Raw genomic sequence first — 21,110 nt, 5'->3', positions numbered from 1 at the left:
CATCCTAGGTATGTTTTCAGTATTATCAGTTATAATAGATGTTTTATGTATGTTATGATTTATTAATAAATATGAAAGTATATGAGAATTTAGTATGTTATGATGAATGTTTACTGATTTATGAAATGTACTATATATCTATAATTGCATTAAATGTTCATGTTGCCACACAGCTGTATTTAGTTTATTTTCCCTTACTGAGAAGTGTCTCACCCCCGAACTAACTATATTTTTTAGGAGACCCTGAGTAACCGGCAGGTCGTAACTACCATGGAGTCAGTGATATTACCCCCCTAGGAGGGTAAGATTTTGTACTAGGGTCAGAATTGTTTTGTGTTTGATCCTAGAGTTATTTTGACATTTATGAAATACAATATTATGACATTGTAGTAAAATCTGGTATTATTCTTTATGGATGGATGATTTAGATTTTATGTTTGCTGCTTCTTAGGTTTCCACTATGAATGATAAGTGTTCCCGTTACCCACGGGTTCGGGTCGAATTTTCCATTTATTATGTTACATTTCAGATGAATAAATTGAGGTCATTACATTTGGTATCAAAGCCTACGATACTAAGTTCTGTAGACTCTAAAGTGCAGCAGTAATAATACCATAGTATAGGATAATGGGATTTGAGGCCTGATTTTGTAGTCTAGATGCAGGACTTTTGTGGTGGTTTGTGTGATTTCTTGGGGTGATAATTTCAGGAAAGTCATGGTAAACTATCGTCGAGTTAGGTATCTAGGTTGCAGGATTGAACCTTGAATGAAGATCAGGAGTGATGAGTTAATTAGGAGAAATATACTATATGAGTTGAGTGACATGTATAGTGAAGGGATTTTGAGTTAAGTTACATGTGTTTCAGGATGGACCTTGGTGGCAATAGTGCCCATGCCAGTGGGAGTGAGGGTGCTAGACCCTCAGGCGCTGGGACTAGTGATTCAGATGCCGTTTTACGCAGCGTGGCATAGTAGGTTATGGTAGAATTTGCCAGGAGTTCGAAGGAACCGGGTGGTCTATCAGCAGGCCACGATAGTTCGATTGAGAAGTTTATTAAGATCAGTCCTCCAGCTTTCTCAAAAAGGATAGATCCTGCATTTTCTGAAAATTGGGTGCGGAAGATAAAGAAAATATTTGCAGTGCTGCAGTGTTTAAAGGAGCAGAAGGTGTTGTTTGCCACCTATAGACTATTTGGGGAGGCTGAGAGATGGTCGTCAACGAAGAGACTTTTAGAGTAGCAGAGGACTATACCTGTGGAGATGACGTGGGAGCGGTTTAAAGAAATATTTTTCGACAGGTACTTTCCAGCCTCTTCCAGAGAGGCTAAGATTGAGGAGTTCATAAATTTAAAGCAGGGACAGCTATCAGTACAATAGTGCGCAGTGAGGTTCACTAAGCTATCCCGCTTCGCCCCGTAGATCATTCCAGATGAGGTAAATAAGATACTGTTTGAAAGAGGCCTGAGAAGAGAAATATACAAGAAAGTATCTATTCTGAAGTTACAGGATTTTGTCGAACTGGTTGATAGGGCCACTATAGCAAAGATTGGTGAGCAGTTGGAAGCTAAGGAACAGAGATAGAAGAAGAGATTCGCACCTTCCGGTTTCCAGGGTGTGCTGCCATCTTCAGCTTGCCCATATTGTAGGAAGAGACACCTGGGGGAGTATTGTGCCGGACAAGGTGTCTACTACAAGTGCAGGGATCTAGGACATATGATGAGATAGTATCCGACGCAATTTGGTGCTGCTCTTGCTCCTAGACCTGCACGAGGAGGTTACCAGGTACCACGAGGAGGCCAACAGAGGAATATGGCCCCAGTAAGGGTTTTCTCTTTGACGCCGTGTCACGACTTGCTCATTTTCCACATTTTTTTATAATAATAATATCATCATAAAATCTATACCACACATCTCACATTCCAGCTCAGTAGGTCACAATCCACTAGGACCCGTGGGTACGAAGGATACATCAGAACATATAGCAAAAGCCTAAGCAGCAAGAAACATACAATCACATGCATCTGATCATTTCATATTCCATAATATTATAATTACAAAACATCCATCATATGACTACAAATACCAGAGTCACTAATATCACTGTATCCCAGTATATACATCCCAAAAAATCATATCTAGGGACATTTCCCACAAAATCTAACTATCCCTACAAAAACTTACCCTTCGCAGAGGGCAGATAAACAACTCTAGATCAGCGGGGCTTTTCCTGCTCTCCTATCAGGGGCTCCTGAAAAGTTTGTAAAATTTAGGGGTGAGACACCTCTCAGTAAGGGAAATAAACTAATACTAGTTTGTGGCAACATGGGTATATTGTGTTCTACATAGACCATACATATCATATTCAGTATTGTTTATCAAATCTGGGAAAACATATGTATATCAAAACATGACAGAACATACTGCATTTTCATAAATTTCTCATCTCATATCATAATAATAATAACATAAAAACATCCATGGTAGGTTAGCTGGTTGTTGTCATGTATTACCCCCTTATGACTGGGTTGTGTGGCCCAAAGGCGGGACCTGACAATGGTTGGCCTACCACTGCCAAGTCAAACAGTAGTCTGTAAGTCCGATGGGTCTGCCAGACTTGGTCCGTACACCAGGGGCAATAACAGCACACTTCTTGAAAATAACCACATCGACCATCCAATCTCACACCACTCCGTACAGCGGCGTTAACATAGATATCATGATCACGAAGACCATGGACACATAGCAACGATACCGTACAAGTGCTAGCCTAAACAAAGCCAACCAGGTTCGGATATCATATACATATACTAAAACCGTGATACATAGATATCTCATATCATTTATTTTCACATTAATCATATCATTTTGCATATATACGTGTATCATGAAAATCATCGACCTATACGCCGATATTACACATTTTATCATAACTCAGCCCGTATGCTGGCAAATCATAGCACAGCCCGTACGCTGGCAAATCACATCACATAGCACGGCCCGTACGTCGGCAAACATATCATAGCACAGCCTGTACGTTAGAAAATCACATTATAGCACGGCCCGTATCCCAGCAAATCATATAAAAATCTCGGCCCGTACGCCGGTTTTTCCCATCATAAAAATTCATATCATTCACATTCCCAGAAAACAGTATTCCATTACATTTTATACTCATGTCACACTGAACATATTTTCACATATTCAATTATACGATCATTTACATAGTATTTTGCAAATATAAAACATATATATATTTATATACATTTTTCGCAAATCAGATGCTATATATATATATATATATATATATATATATATATATATATATATTATATACATACATTTTCTAAAAAAAAAACTAACTTAGTTTATCCCCTTACCTGATTCCTGCAAAGCCCCTAAGAAAATCTTCCCTGCACCCGCAAGGTTCCCAACTCAACAACCCTAGAAACAAAAACTCTCAGTATTAAACTTCAATATTTCTATGCGCATAACACTTCTTATAACTACCATTAAGTCAAATTCAGCTTAAAAAGTCTTACCTCAACTTAGGGATGATTTCCAATGTTCCCAATTCAACACCCTTGAAAATGGAAATTCCCAGTATTAAAGTTTAGTATTTTTACGCGTATATCACTTTTTTCAACTGTCAAAAATCCAAATATTGAATATAAAGTCTTACCCTGGATTTGGGTTGAAATCCAACTTCATTTCCCTGACGATCCGCTTTGGCAGACTTGTAAAGAACTTCGCCAGGAGCGTCGTGGTAACTTCGGATTGTCGATCCGGTGAAGATCTAACCCAAAATCGACGAAAGAGAGAGAGAGAGAGAGAGAGAGAGAGAGAGAGAGAGAGAGAGAGAGAGAGAGAGAGAACTGAAGAGGAGAGAGAGAGATGATAAATTTCTTAATCTTGAAGAAAAATCCAGATTTTTCCATATTTATAGAACAGGGGATTTTGTTGACGAGCTTGTCCTTCGTCGATGAATTCTTTATAATTTCGTTGACGAAATTCAGTCCTTCGTTGACGAAATTCAGTTGGCTCAAACCCCCTCTCAGCATTTCTTCATCGACGAGTCCCCTGTATTCGTCGATGAATTCTCTGAAGCCTTCGTCGACGAATCCCTTGTATTCGTCGACGAAGCCCTGATGACCTCCCCTCAGTTATCCCTTCCAAAATTCAATGTCGTCGACGAATGCTCTACCGCTTCCTTCTGTTTTCGGCTTCCATTTCCCTTTATTTTATTATTTAAATACCATTTTTATTCGGGTTGTTACATCCTCCCCTCCTTATAAAAATTTCGTCCTCGAAATTTACTGTTCCCGTAACTCGCCATCCCTTAACCAGGAAAAAGGGTCTACTTATTTTATTACTTACCCTCACTTATGGCGGAGGAACACTATGGTTACATTCTGAGTCTTGGAAGATTACATATACACAAAAAAATTCTCCCAACACTAAAATCTTACACTAACTAAACCATTACATGCACCTGCAAAAGAAAACTACCTAAACACTTACATTTTACCCAAATAAACTTCTTGGAACAAAAGTGGGTACCTCTGCCTCATCTGCTCCTCGGACTCCTAAGAAGCCTCTTCTACCGCTTCCTCTAGAAAACTTTTACCTTAGGAATCTTCTTGTTACGTAACTCTTGCACTTTCCTATCTAGAATCTGAACTGGTACCTTCTCATATCCCAATGAATCCCTAAGCTCCAACTCATCATAGCTGATGATATGAGAAGAATCTGGGACGTATTTCCTCAGTATAGCAATATGGAATACGTCATGGATCCTGGACAACACAGGTAGCAAGGCTAGCCTGTAGGCTACCGATCCCACTTTATCCAAAATCTCAAATGGATTGATAAACCTCGGACTAAGTTTACCTTTCTTCCCAAATCGCATAACCCCTTTCATTAGAGCTATCTTCAAAAATACACGATCACCCATGTCAAACTCTAAATTCCTACGGCGATGGTCGGCATAACTCTTCTGTCGGCTCTGAGCTGCACTGATCCTATCCTAGATAAGCTGAACTTTATCATGCACCTGTTGTACCAACTTTGGCCCCACAACTCGTCGCTCACCCACTTCATCCCAAAACAAAGGAGATGGACATCTCCTACTGTACAGAGCCTCAAATGGTGTCATGCTAATGCTGGACTGATAACTATTATTATACCCAAATGACTCACTCAAAAAATGAGCAGCTCGAAAGCTATCCCAAGTATAGGAGTTCTATCGTGTAATATTAAGCCCAAGAGCTAGATCGTCTCCTCAGGGAATGCGTTTTAATCTCAAATTTTACTTTCTCCAATCGAAATTAAAAAGGTATTGAACTCAGTTCAGATTCGGGTTTTCAAGATTGTGGAGACTTAAATGAAAACACAAATTAAAGTCCTAAAACTATCACGCACGGAATTTAATAACAATAATGAAAACCCTAGTCTACTTAAGGAAACACTAGATCATACTAACTAAAAATGGAAACTTTAAACATAGAATTAAAATAACAATAATGAAAACCCTAGTCTACTTAAGGAAACACTAGGACACTCGTTAATTAAAAATGGCAACCTAGAACATGGAATTAAAAACACACAATGGAAACTAAACTAGACACATACTAAAAAAAAAACCGAACCTACTAAAAATCTAACCTTTAGCACAATTAAGAGATCAAATCAAGACTCACAATTTAAATGCAAACATGAATTCAACAGAAATTTAAAAAAACGTAAACAATAACAGAATACAATAAAAAGACAACCTTTACTAATCATAGACCCTAACTAAATCGAATTTCGACAAAAAAAAATATTTGAATTTAATTAAGAATGCAAAATTAAAATAACTATCAATTAGATAAACAAAGAGATTAATTTAACAATAATGAAATACCCAACATTACTCAACTTAAACAAAAAGAAAGAATACTCCAATAACATTAAAAAAAAAAAAAAAAAAACTAAACTTTCTTCAATATTCCAAGATTCAAAGAAAAGTAAATAAAAGAAAGAAAGAAAGGAAAAGAGAGAGAGAGAGAGAGAGAAACAAATCCACGGAGCCGTGGCAGCAGTTGCGGCTGTGTGTGGGTTGGTTCGCGGCTGTGGCATGGAGCAAGGAACAGCGGGAGAGTGGCTCACGGATCTGCTGGTGCTGTTGGTGGCCGCCGGAGAGAGCAACAAAGTGCAGCAGGAGCTTTTTGTGCTGCGACAACAATGGGCAAAAGAGGTTTGAGAGAGAGAGAGAGAGAGAGAGAGAGAGAGAGAGAGGGATAAAGGGAAGGAGAACAGAGAATAGAGAAAAGAGAAAGAGAGCAAAGCAGAATTTAAAAGAACAAAAAAAAACAAACTAAAGAAGAAGAAGAAGAAGAAGAAGAAGAAGAAGAAGAAGAAGAAGGAGAAGAGGAGAATGGGGAGCCTTGGGGGCTGCCTACGCAGGAAGAGGAAGAGAAGGGTTAAATAGGATAGGGGGGAAAGCCCTAGACCCGGATAGGAGACCCGACCCGGCAACTTGACCCAATTGGAGTTAACCCGAATTGCTATATTTTTTTCATTTTTTTCATTCTCTATTCATCGCAAATCTAACTCTTCTGGAGCCCGTATCTCACAAAACTCAAAACATCAAAGTTGTAGATAATCCTTTCCTCTTTCTCTAAAAATTTGAATTGTCTTGATCGGAGCTTGGACGGAAAAGTTATACACAAAATACGAACAGGTGTCGATTTTGGTTCCCGGGAATTTTCCTGCAACAAAAAAAATACCAAAACTTCATAAATAGTGCAATAAAGTTCAAGAATGATGATTTTGGAACTTTATTAAAATATTGAACAAATTTGGACATTTAATTAAAAATATAAACCGTAAAGCCCGGATTAAGATGCCCAATTACGCAGTTTCGACGCGTAATCACCAAACTCTACCAGCGGCATGAACTGAGTCCAACTACCCCCAAAGTCTAATACACACGCTCGGAGCATATCCTCTAGTATCTGTATCGTCCTCTCAATCTGCCCGTCTGACTAAGGATGGAATGTCGTGCTAAACTATAACTGAAACCCAGAGCCTCTTGCAAGCTCCTCCAAAATCGTGATGTGAATCGCGAGTCTTGATCTGACACAATCGATACAGGCACCCCATGAGAACGAACTATCTCCTGAATGTAAATCTCTGCTAAATGGCTAAGGGAGTAGCTGATCTTGATAGGAATAAAGTGAGCGGTCTTTGTCAAATGGTCAACAATCACCCAGATGGTATTCTGGCCATGTAACGCTGTCGGCAATCCTGACACGAAGTCCATAGATATATGATCCCACTTCCACTCTGGGATAAATAACGGCTGCAATTGCCCTGCTGGCCTCTGGTGCTCATCCTTTACCTGCTGGCACGTCAAATACTGGGCTACATACTCGGCAATCTCTTTTTTCATGCCACTCCACCAGTACGACTCTCTCAGATCCCTGTACATCTTCGTACTACCGGGATGAATTGTATACAAGGATCTGTGAGCTTCCTCTAAAATAGTATTCCTGATCTCAGTATTGGCAAGAACACTGCAAATCTCTGTCATCTGCAATGCTGAAATCCTCCCCCTGACCCATCTGTACTCTGTCTATCACCTCTACTAATTTTGGGTCTCCCTTTTGAGCGGCTTTAATTCTTTCTTGCAGAGTAGGTTGTACTACTAAGCTGGAAATACACACTAGAAGATCACTCTCCACCAACTCTATGTCGGGTCTCTCCAAAACCATCATGATCGGATGCTGGATTTCCATAGCTGCCAGCACTAGTTCTCTGGATTTCCTACTCAACGCATTAGCTACCATGTTTGCTTTTCCCGGGTGATAACTGATGGTATAATCAAAATCCTTAATCAACTCTAACCACCTTCTCTGCCTCATATTTAGTTCCTTCTGCGTAAAGAAATACTTTAAACTCTTGTGGTCAAAGAAAATCTCACACTGCTCGCCATACAGATAATACCTCCAAATTTTCAACGCATGTACCACTGCAGCTAATTCAAGATTATGGGTAGGGTAGTTCTTTTCATATTCTTTCAATTATTTGGACGCATACGCCACCACCCTGTCATGTTGCATCAATACACAACCAAGTCCCTTCAAGGACGCATCACTGTAAATGACATACCCCTCACCCCCAGATGGGATGACTAACACTGGTGCTGTGACTAATCTCTGCTTCAGTTCCTAAAAACTCTGCTCACAGCTATCGTCCCACTCAAATCTAACATTCTTCCTCGTCAGTCGGGTCAAGGGTCAAGACAAAGTTGAGAAGCCCTCAACGAAACGACAATAATAACTAGCTAGTCCTAAGAAACTCTTAATCTCTTAGATGTTCCTCGGTCTAGCCCAATTCACATCTGCCTCAATCTTGTTAGGATCCAATCTCCAGATACAACATGGCCCAAGAACACGATCCTCTCAAGCCAAAATTCGCATTTACTAAACTTGGCGTACAACTTCTTTTCCTGAAGTGTCTGTAAAACCTGCCTTAGGTGCGTCTCATGCTCCCCATAGCTCCTCGAAAAGACCAGTACATCATCAATAAAAATAACAACAAACTGATCTAGGTATCGGTGGAAGACTCTGTTCATTAAGTCCATAAATACCGTAGGAGCATTCGTCGATCCAAACGGCAAAATGAGAAACTTTTAATGCCTGTACTGGGTCCTGAAGGCCGTCTTCGAGACATCTTCTGCTTTCACCTTTACCTGATGGTATTCGGATCTGAGGTCAATCTTTGAATACACTCGTGTACCATGGAGCTAGTCAAACAAATCGTCGATACGGGGTAGAGGATACTTGTTCTTGATTGTTACTTTATTAATTTCCCTATAGTCTATACACATCCCCATAGTCCCGTCTTTCTTCTTCGCAAATAAAATTGGAGCTCCCCACGGAGATACACTAGGTCGTATGAAGCCCTTATCAAGCTGATCTTGTAATTGATTTTTCAATTATGTCAACTCTACTAGCGCTATTCGATAAGGTACTTTGGAAATAGGTGTTGTACCTGGAAGTAAGTCTATGGAAAAATCTACCTCTCGATCAAGTGGCAAACCTGGTAACTCATCTGAAAAGACATTTGTATACTCCTTTACTACAGGCGTGCTAGCAAGTTTCGATTCATTTTTGGACATCTCTTTCACCACAGCCACAAACCCCTGACACCCACTTAGTAGTAATCTCCTGGCCTGAATAGCTGAAACTAGCTGAGGCAGGGATTGTACTTGTGACCCTATGAACTTAAACTCTGCTTTCCTCAAAGATCTGAATATCACTTCTCGTGCACGGCAATCTATGCTGAAAAAATTAGCTGCTAGCCAATCCATGTCAAATATAACATTGAACCCATGCATGTCTAGTACTATCAAATCAGCAGACAAAATCTTTCCTTTAATATCAACTGGACAATCTCAAAGCACCCTACTAAATCTCACTACCGACCCAGTCGATGTAGATACCAACAATTTAACATCTAATGATTGTGTTTCAGCCCCACATAATTTAACACACCCCGAAAACATAAACGAGTGTGTAGCTCCTAAATCAAATAATGCAATAACTTTAAAAGAAAGCATAATGACCATACATTTCACCACGTCACCCGACATCTCAGCCTCACCCAGCGTTAAAGTAAACACCCTGGCTAGAGCCATATTCCTCTACTGGCCCCCACGTGGCGCCTGATAACCTTCCCGATATGATCTAGTAGCTAGAACTGCATCCGGTGGGATAGGGCAGTCTCGTACCATGTACCCCGATTTACCGCAGCGATAGCACACCAGAGCTGCATCTGGTGGGGTAGGACAATCTCGCACTATATACCCCGATCTACCGCAACGATAGCATACTACACCACCAGCTCGACACTCTCCCCAGTGCCTCTTACCACAAGTCTGACAGACTAGATGACCCTGCCCTGTCTACACCTCACGTACTCCCGTCTCCTGTCTCCGTCCTCTACTCTGATTTCCTCTCCTCCACTGGCCAGGTTTATGACCCTGTTGGTAGTCGGTAGATGTAGATCTCTTCCTTTGTCCCTGCTCCTTTGCATTAAAACGCTCACCAATCTCTGCCAAGGCTGCCCTTTCGACTAACTCAGTAAAGTCCTAGATCCGCAGCACCACCACCTGCTTGAATATGCTCCATCTCAAGATTCTCTCAAACTGTCTCGCCTTCTTCACTTCATCGGAACAATATATAGGGCGAAACGAGAGAGCTAGATAAAATGTGCTGCATACTGCTGGATGGATAACTATCCCTATTTCAGACTCAGGAACTCTTCTACCTTAGCCTCTCTGACAGTAGCCAAAAAATACCTATCAAAGAACAGATCTTTAAACCAGTCTCATGTCATAGCTATCGGAGTCACCCTCTGCTGCTCCAATAGTCTCACCGTGGTCCACCACCTCTCAGCCTCTCTTGTCAGTCTATAGGTGGTGAAAAGGACCCTTTGTTCCTTAATACACTGCAGTACAACTAAGATTTTCTCAGTCTCCTACATCCAGTTCTCAGCGGCTACAGGATTCACTCCACCTGAGAACGCTAGAAGATTCATCTTCGTAAACTTCTCTATGGTGCACCCATGTCCTGTAGATGGACCACTCTGTTCCCTCGAGCTCCAAGCGATCTCAGCCATAACCTGCTAAGCCACGCTACATAATACCGCATCAGATTCGGTCCCAACTACACCTGATTGTCCTGCTCCATCACTGCCACTGGCATAGGCACTATTTCCTCCTAAACCCATCCTGGAAACAACAAACACAACTTAGAAATTCTATCCTCATAATTTACCCACCTATCCTCACCACTTATCTCAACATTTCCCAACTCATTTCTAATCCCCAGTCCTACATTCTAGGAACACAACCCGATAATAGCTTACTATGGGTTTCATGAAATCGTCACCCTAGGAAAAATACAGAAACTACCACGGAAGTCCTGCCTCCAGATCGTAGAACAACCTTAAATCATTTCCTAAACTCTGGTATTGTTTCCGCTGCATTCTAAAGTCTATAGAACCTAGCAACCTAAGCTCTGATACCAAGTTGTCACGACCTGCTCATTTTTCCACATTTTCTTTATAATTATAATATCATCATAAAATCAATACCACACATCTCACATTCCAGCTCAGCAGGTCACAATCCACCTGGACCCGTGGGTACCAGGGATACATCAGAACATATAACAGAAACCTAAGCAGTAGGAAACATACAATCACATGCATCTGATCATTTCATATTCCACAATATTATAATTACAAAACATCCATCATATGACTACAAATACCAGAGTCACGACAATCATTGTATCCCAGTATATACATCCCAAAAAATCATATCTAAGGAGATTTCCCACGAAATCTAACTATCCCTACAAAAATTTACCCTTCGCAGAGGGCAGATAAACAACACTAGATCAGCGGAGCTTTTCCCGCTCTCCTATGAGGGGCTCCTGAAAAGTTTGTAAAATTTAGGGGTGAGACACTTCTCAGTAAGGGAAATAAACTAATACTAGTGTGTGGCAATATGAGTATACCGTGTTCTATATATACCATATATATCATATTTAGTACTATTTATCAAATCTGGGAAAACATATGTATATTAAAACATGGCAGAAAATACTGCATTTTCATAAACATTTCTCATCTCATATCATAATAATAATAACATAAAAACATCCATGGTAGGTTAGCTAACTGTTGTCATGTATTACCACCACATGACTGGGTTGTGTGGCCCGAAGGCAGGACTTGACAATGATTGGTCGACCACTGCCAAGTCAAACAGTAGTCTGTAAGTCCGATGGGTCTGCCAGACCTGGTCCGTACACCAGGGGCGATAACAGCACACTTCTTGAAAATAACCACATCGACCATCCAATCTCACACCACTCCATATAGCGGCGTTAACACAGATATCATGATCACGAAAGCCATGGACACATAGCCACGGTATCGTGCAAGTGCTAGCCTAAACCAAGTCAACCAGGTTCTGATATCATGTACATATACTAAAACCGTGATACATAAATATCTCATATCATTTATTTTCACATCAATCATATCATTTTGCATATATACGTGTATCATGAAAATCATCGGCCCGTACGCCGGTATTACACATTTTATCATAGCTCGGCCCTCGTACACCGAAAAATCATAGTACAGCCCGTACGCTGGCAAATCACATCACATAGCACGGCCTGTAGGCCGGCAAATATATCATAGCACAACCCGTACGTTGGAAAATCACATCATAGCACGGCCTGTACGCCAGCAAACATATCTACATAGCACGGCCCGTATGTCGGCAAATCATATAAAAATCTCGGCCCGTACACCGATTTTTCCCATCATAAAAATCCATATCATTCACATTCCCAGAAAACAGTATTCCATTACATTTTATACTCATGCCACACTGAACATATTTTCACATATTCAATCATACAATCATTTTCACAGTATTTTGCAAATATAAAGCATATATATAAATTTATATACATTTTTCGCAAATCAGATGCTGAATATATATATATATATATATATATATATATATATATATATATATATATATATATATATATATACATACATACATTTTCTCAAAACAAAACTAGTTTAGTTTATCCCCTTACCTGATTCCTACAAAGCCCCTAAGAAAATCTTCCCTGCACCCGCAGGGTTCGCAACTCAACAACCCTTGAAACGAAAACTCTCAGTATTAAACTTCAATATTTCTACACGCATAACACTTCTTATAACTACCATTAAGTTAAATTCGGTTTAAAAAGTCTTACCTCAACTTAGGAATGATTTCCAACGTTCCCAATTCAACACCCTTGAAAATGGAAATTCCCAGTATTAAAGTTTAGTATTTTTACGCGTATATCACTTTCTTCAACTGTCAAAAATCCAAATATTGAATATAAAGTCTTACCCTGGATTTGGGATGAAATCCAACTTTGTTTCCCTGACGATCCGCTTCGGCAGACTCGTAGAGAATTTCGCCAGGAGTGTCGTGGTGACTTTGGATTGTCAATCCGGTGAAGATCTGGCCTAAAATCGATGAAAGAGAGAGAGAGAACCGAAGAGGAGAGAGATGATAAATTTCTTAATCTTGAAGAAAAATCTGGATTTTCCCATATTTATAGAACAGGGGATTTCGTCGACGAGCTCGTCCTTCGTTGATGAATTCTTTATAATTTCGTCGACGAAATTTAGTCCTTCATCGATGAAATTCAGTCAGCTCAAACCCCCTCTCGGCATTTCTTTATCAACGAGTCCCCTATATTCGTCGATGAATTCTCTAAAGCCTTCATCGACGAATCCTTTGTATTCGTCGACGAAGCCCTGATGACCTCCCCTCAATTATCCCTTCCAAAATTCAATGTCGTCGACGAACGTGACTGCTTCCTTTTGTTTTCGGCTTCCATTTCCCTTTATTTTATTATTTAAATACCATTTTTATTCGGGTCGTTACACGCTGGGTGATGCTGAGGCAGTCGGCGACATGGTGACAGGTACTGTTAATATGTTTTCATTTAAAGTTGTTGCACTTTTTGATTCTGGGGCCACACACTCGTTTGTGTCCTTGGGGTGTGTTAAATTATGTGGGGCAGAAACACAATCATTAGATATTGAACTGTTAGTGGCGACACCGATTAGGTCAGCAGTGAGATATAGTAGGATGCTATGTGATTGTCCAGTTGATGTTCAGGGGAGAATTTTATCTGCTGATTTGGTGGTGTTGGATATGCACAGGTTTGATATCATTTTTGGCATGGATTGGATAGCAGCTAATTCTGCCATTATAGACTATCGTGCAAGGGAAGTGATATTCAGACCTCCAGGGAAACCAGAATTTAGATATACAGGGTCAAGAGTGCAGTCCTTACCTCATATGGTCTCAGCTGTTCAGGCGAGCAGACTGCTTCAGAATGGCTGTCTGGGATTCGTGGCTTTTGTGAAAGAAATGTCAAAAAATGAATTGAATCTTATCAATACACTTGTGGTGAAAGAATTTACAGACGTTTTCCCAGATGAATTACCTGGTTTGCCACCTGATCGTGAAGTAGATTTTCCCATCGATCTACTTCCAAGTATAGCGCCGATTTCTAAAGCACCGTATAGAATGGCGTCGACAGAGTTGGCAAAATTGAAAAACCAGTTGCAGGATTTTCTTGATAAGGGCTTCATTCAACCTAATGTATCGCCGTGGGGAGCTTCAGTGCTATTTGTGAAGAAGAAGGACGATTCTATGAGGATGTGCATAGATTACAGAGAGATTAATAAAGTTACCATCAAGAATAAGTATCCTCTACCCCGTATTAATGATTTGTTTGACTAGCTCCAGGGTACATGGGTGTATTCCAAGATCGATCTCAGGTTCGGCTATCATTAGGTAAAAGTGAGAGCGGAAGATGTATCGAAGATAGCTTTCAGGACCAGATATGGGCATTATGAGTTTCTTGTTATGTCATTTGGTCTAACAAATGCTCCTACGATATTTATGGACTTATTGAATCGGATCTTCCATCCATATTTAGATCAGTTTGTGGTCATTTTTATTGATGATGTACTGATATATTCGAGGAGCTATAAAGAGCACGAGATACATTTGAGGCAGGTTTTACAGATGCTCAGGGAGAAGAAGTTGTATGCCAAGTTCAGTAAATGTGACTTCTAGTTAGAGAAAGTTGTGTCTTTAAGGCATGTTATCTCAGGAGACGAAATTTCTGTAGATCCCAGTAAGATTGAGGCGGTGGTGAACTGGGCTAGACTAAGGAATGTCCAAAAGATTAGGAGTTTCTTGGGGTTAGCCGTTTATTATCATCATTTTGTTGAGGGGTTCTCAGCTATGTCAGGGCCTTTGACACGACTGACGAAGAAGAATGCTAGATTTTCTGTGAGCAAAGTTTTCAAGAGTTGAAGCAGAGGTTAGTCACAGCGCCAGTATTGATCATCCCGTTTGGGGGTGAGGGTTATACTATCTACAGTAATGCGTCCTTGAAGGGACTTGGCTGTGTATTGATGTAGTATGGCAGGGTGGTGGTGTATGCGTCTAGACAGTTGAAAAAGTACGAAAAGAATTACCCTACCCACGATCTTGAGTTGGTTGCAGTGGTACACGCTTTAAAAATTTGGAGGCATTATTTGTATGGTGAGCAGTGCGAGATTTTCTCTGACCACAAGATCTTAAAGTATTTCTTTACCCAGAAGGAGTTGAACATGAGACGGAGAAGGTGGTTAGAGTTGATTAAAGATTTTGATTGTACTATCAGTTACCACCAGGGAAAGCAAACGTGGTAGCTGAAGCACTGAGCAGGAAGTCTGGAGTATCAACATTAGCAGCTATTGTAGTGACCCGAAGAATAATAGCATTTTAAATATTAGAGGGAGAGCAAATAGAAATAGAAACAGAAGGAGGCCGTAGACTTCGTCGACGAACGCTCCATTGCATTTTGGAGATAATATTAAATAAAAATAATTTCAAAGAAATTGCTCAGCTTCGTCGACGGACACAGGGTCTCGTCAACGAAGGTCTTCAGAATTTCGTCAATGAACACAGGGCTTCGTCAACGAGAAAATACCGAGAGACGGTTCGGGCTGCTCTGAATTTCGTCAACAAACACAAGGCCTCATCGACAAATTTTGTGAAGGGCTCGTCAACGAGCCTGGCTTTATAAATAGTGAAAATCCGGAATAATCTTCATTTCTTTCGCCACTCTCTCTCTCTCTCCTCTCTCTCTCTCTCTCTCTCTCTCTCTCTTACGATTCCCTCTCCCTTCTCTCTTCATTTCCAGCCCCACCAGTCGCTGAATCAACAATCCGAAGCTACTATGATGCTCCTGGCGAAGTTCTCCACGCATCTACCGGAGCGGATTATCAGAATTTCGGAGTTGGAAATCATCCCAAATTCAGGGTAAGGCCTTTTAGTCTCCTTTTAGCCTTGTGGTAGTTATAGGAAATAATATAAGCAGAAAAATACTGATGTTTAGTTCTGGCAAATATTGGTTTCAGGGTGTTTTGTAGAAGGCCCTGCGGGTGTTACGCTTGTATTCCCTAGGGGCTTTTCAAAGTTAAGGTAAGGGAAATATGTTATGTTAGGAAATTTCTAAATATTATACAGTGTATTTATTTACGAAAATTATGTATTAATTATGGTGTGACTTGTGAATATGTATGTTGTAACACCCCAACCCCGAGGGGCCTGGGATATTAAATTTTTACTACTAATTTACAACGGAAGCAAATAAACTCAATTTTTATTAAACTAGAGCGCTAATCATCCATATTACAATCATTTATTTCAAAAGAAGAAAAATTACACAAACATAAATATCTAAAACCATACTAATATTTCTAATCAATCTTTATTTTTCTAATCCCCACCCGCATGCTCGCTAAGCTTGATCTCCGACATGTCCTTCAGAGTTATCTGAAATAAAATACGTTTGGGGTGAGACGACGCTCAGTAAGTAAATAAGATTATTATTAGTGTGTGGCCAAAATGAGATTTTAAAGAATTTCGTAAAACAATATTCAATACTATAACTTCAATACTGCTTTTAGAATAAATATAAATTTAAAAAAATTTCTGCATAAAACTTTTGTCATCAATTTCAACAGTAAATTTTTATAATCATATAATATAACTGCTAAATTAAACTTTTAACTTTAAAACTGTAAAAATATTTTACGATAAACATACATATACTTTTCCTTATACGTTTTCCTTAGATCGTCATTTAAGCACCAGAATGATCATTTCACGTAAACTTACACTTTTCCTTTAAATCATCAATAACTTTGTACACGTAATTAAATATGTATAAACATATATTATATAAAAAAAAAAAATCACCCTTAGGCCTTTTTGCCGTAAGTCATGTTTATCCCCATGACTGGGTTGTGCGGTCCGAAGACTGGACTTAGCTGGCTAGCCGACCAAACTAAATCAACGTACGTAAACTTTAAGTGAGATTTTCCTTATTAAGTCCTGATCCGGAACTAAGTGTGCACTCAGGAGAAATCCACTAACATAAATAAGCACTCTGTAAACAGTGTGGGTGCACTCTGATCCATATAAACTTTAAGCTGCGGTACCGAGCATCTGTAACTTTGAACTTTCGTTGCCATAAGGGGTTTTAAAATCATCTTATTATAATTTATGTAATTTAAAATAATATCGTGAAAATCTCATCTTTACTCATTTTTTTATAAAAAAAAAAAAATGCAACGTAGAAATAAACTCATGCCACACAATTTTTGTGTTAAAAATATATATAATTTTATTTTTGAATAGAAAGAAATGCTGAAAATTTACCCGAGGGGATTAGAACATTTCTTAACCCAAAAATAGATGCAAGTATATTAAAGATAGAACTGGTATAATTAAATACGCGTAAAAATAAATTCATGGAAATTTTGTGGAACTAATTAACATAATTGAAATTTACTTATAAAATAAACTCGGGTATGAATTTTAAATAAAAAAAACTAACATAATCAAAATTTACTTACCTTCTTCTTTTACCGTGTGCTACGAACACAAAAACTATCTTTAAGCAATGAGATCAGAAAGAGTGGGTGAGTGAGAACTTATTCAAAATTCTCTCTCCACCACAAATTCTTTCACTCACTAATCCTTCTCTTCCTTGGAAAATTGTTGTGAAAAATGAAGGTTGAGAGCTCCCTATTTATAGGAAAATTTTGGGGAAGAAATGAAATTTATAAAAGTGTAGGGAGATGGGTGAAACTATAATTTTTAAAAATTAAAGAATGGGCAAGGGATGGGCAAGTTATGAGTTGAGTATGGGATGAGGATGGAGGCCATGTGGGAGTACTTGCCACCATTCCCATTAAATAAATTTTTAATTAATCACTTACCTAATTAATTAATCAATTAGTTAATTAATTATTTTATTATTTTATTATTTTTCTTAATCATTATTATTATCATTGTTATTAATTTTGAACCATTTTTTTTATTTTATTATTTATTTTTGAATAAGAATTAAATTTGAATTTTGAAAACTCATGTGGGCCCCACACGGTCTTGTGGGCCCCACACAACTTCGAGACCCAAATGGATCCTACGTAACTCGAATAACTCTTATACGATTTTATGCATCCTACATAGCTTTGAGACTCGTGTAAACCTCCATACGATTTCGGGACTCATGTGGACCCCACACACTATTGTGGGCCTCGCATATGATACTTATATTATTATTATTTTATCATATATTTCTACAAATTATGTCAGTCAAAACATTATTTTATGTACTTATTTACGTATATAAACAGTGTCTACCTTGTTTTATCATATGAAATTCCATTTTGACCAGGCCGACCTCAAGGGAGCGATTGAGCCGCAATGGTCTCTGAGCACTCACTTAGACAAGGTCTTTCTTAGGCATCAAACATGGAATCAAGGATCCTAATAGAGAAACACTTTCTTTTTTAATACCAACTATTATTATTATTATTATTCATTTTTTTTCTTGGGTTATTACATATGTAGTACGGGGATATGTTTTACGAGTTGTAGTTTCATGATTTTTATGAATTTCAGTACCATGATTTTACGGATTTAAGTACTATAATTATATGAATCTCAGTACCATGATTATACGAATTCCAGTATTATGAATATGCAGTTCCATGTTATGATTATTCAGATCTCAGTACGTTATGCAGCATCATGGTAATTATGATTACTTCAGAGTCATGGTAAAACAGATAGATATGTATAGAAATATATTATATGATATCAGACCCTGTTGGACTTGCAGCTACAGAGTACGGTACCGTTGTTACAAATACTATGTTACTTTACGAGTGCAACCACCTATTCAGATATACGTGGTAAAGTCGACCACCTAAGCCCTTGAAGAGGTTAGGCTCCCCATCCAGATATGGGTTGAGGTGGGCAAGTTGATTGACAGAGTTCAATGATTTATTCCTGGTTGGCCAGTTAGGGTAAATCCAGCCTACGGGCCGCACAACCTCGTCATGAGGGGCATGTCATGACACAGATAGCCACAGGGAACAGTTTCAGTTACTATTACTTACGTATTGATTTACAAAAACGGGGATCCTACTATATACATTAGAAGTATTTTGAATTATAACCATAATACTGATATGTCAAGCAATAGGGAAAAGGGGTGGTGTACTTTATTATTTGTGATGTACTTTTGTACTCAGTTATTCATGTTTATATAAAACAGATTTCATGATATATAGTAGCTCATTTGCCATACACTAGTAATAGCATATTTCCTCTTACTGAGCGTTGGCTCATCCCAGTGTTGAAATATTTTTCACGTGATCCAAGTAGGCGAACAGATTAGGCTCGCAAATAGAGGAGCGTATGTAGTGCCCTGTCAGAGAGTGAGTATCATTTTTGGGAGCCTTTTTGTATATCCCAGTATAGTTGAGGGAATTTTCGAAAAATAGTTATATGTGTATATTTTGGAAAACACAGTAGTACTCTGGTATTGGTTTTGTATTGTATATAATGGTTATGTTTGTATGATTCTGCTTCTTGCTGCTTAGGTCAATATCATGGTATCAAAGTATGTTATTTGCCATTATGAAGGAAAAAAAATCAATTTAATAAGTAGGTCGTTACAGCTATGGAGATCCAGCGTCCGATCATGATGGATCTAGAGAGACTCTGCATTGAATTGATAGAAAGTAATATTCCAGTATGTATCACCAGCCTAGTGGTACAGTCTACTCTGCAGGAAAGAATTAAAGCCGCCCAAAAAGAAGATCTAGAATTGGTGAAAGTATTAGACAGAGTGTAGAGTGGTCAGGGAGAGGAATTTTGTATTTCAGATGACGGAGCTTTGTGTTTCCATTCCAGACTGTGTGTTCCTACTGATGCTGATATTAGGAGGACTACTTTAGATGAGGCTCACAGATCCTTGTATACAGTTCATCCTAATAGTGCAAAAATGTACAGGGATCTGCGAGAGTTTTACTGGTGGAGTGGAATGAAGAGGGAGATTGCCGAGTATGTGGCCCAGTGCTTGACGTGCCAGCAGGTAAAAGCTGAGCACCAGAGGCCAACGAGTCAGTTGCAGCCACTATTTATCCCAGAATGGAAGTTGGATCATATATCCATGGACTTTGTTTCAGGGCTACCGTCGACATCACATGGCCAGGATGCGATCTGGGTGATAGTAGACCGGTTGACTAAGTCAGCCCATTTTCTCCTTATCAAGATCATCTATTCCCTCAGCAGATTGGTAGAGATTTACATCTAGAAGATAGTTCGTTCTCATGGAGTGCCTGTATCTATTGTGTCAGATCGAGACCTGCGATTCATGTCACGATTTTGAAGGAGCTTGTAGGAGGCTCTGGGATCTCAGTTATCATTTAGTACAACATTCCATCCTTAGTCAGATGGACAGACTGAGAGGATGATACAAACACTAGAAGATATGCTCCGTGCATGTGTATTAGATCTTGGGGGTAGCTGGACTTAGTTCATGCCACTAGTGGAATTCGCGTATAATAATAGTTACCAGTCTAGTATTGGCATGACACCGTTTGAGGACTTGTACGGTAGGAGATGTCGATCTCCTTTATATTGGGATGAGATGGGTGAGTAGCGAGTTGTGGGTTCAGAGATGGTACAATAGGCGTACAATAAGGTTCAGCTCATCAAGGAAAGAATTAGTGCAGCTTAGAGCCGACAGAAGAGTTATGCCAACAATCGACGTAGGAATTTAGAGTTTAATGTGGGTGATCACGTATTTTTGAAGATAGCTCCGTTAAAAGGAGTTATGAGGTTTGGTAGGAAGGGTAAACTTAACCCTAGGTTTATCGGTTTATTTGAGATTTTAGAGAAAGTGGGGCCGGTGGCCTACAGGTTAGCTTTGCCACCCACACTATCCAGAATACACGACGTATTCCACGTATCTATGTTGAGGAAATACGTCACAGATCCTTCTCATATTATCAGTTATGGTGAGTTAGAACTCAGTAATTCGCTTGTTTATGAGGAGGTACCAGTGCAGATTCTAGATAGAAAGGAACAGGAACTACGTAGTAA

Source organism: Malania oleifera, chromosome 7, assembly GCF_029873635.1.
Source record: "Malania oleifera isolate guangnan ecotype guangnan chromosome 7, ASM2987363v1, whole genome shotgun sequence".
Taxonomy (NCBI): Eukaryota; Viridiplantae; Streptophyta; class Magnoliopsida; order Santalales; family Ximeniaceae; genus Malania; species Malania oleifera.
The sequence above is the reverse complement of the archived record's forward strand: the minus strand, read 5'-3'. Positions refer to the sequence as shown.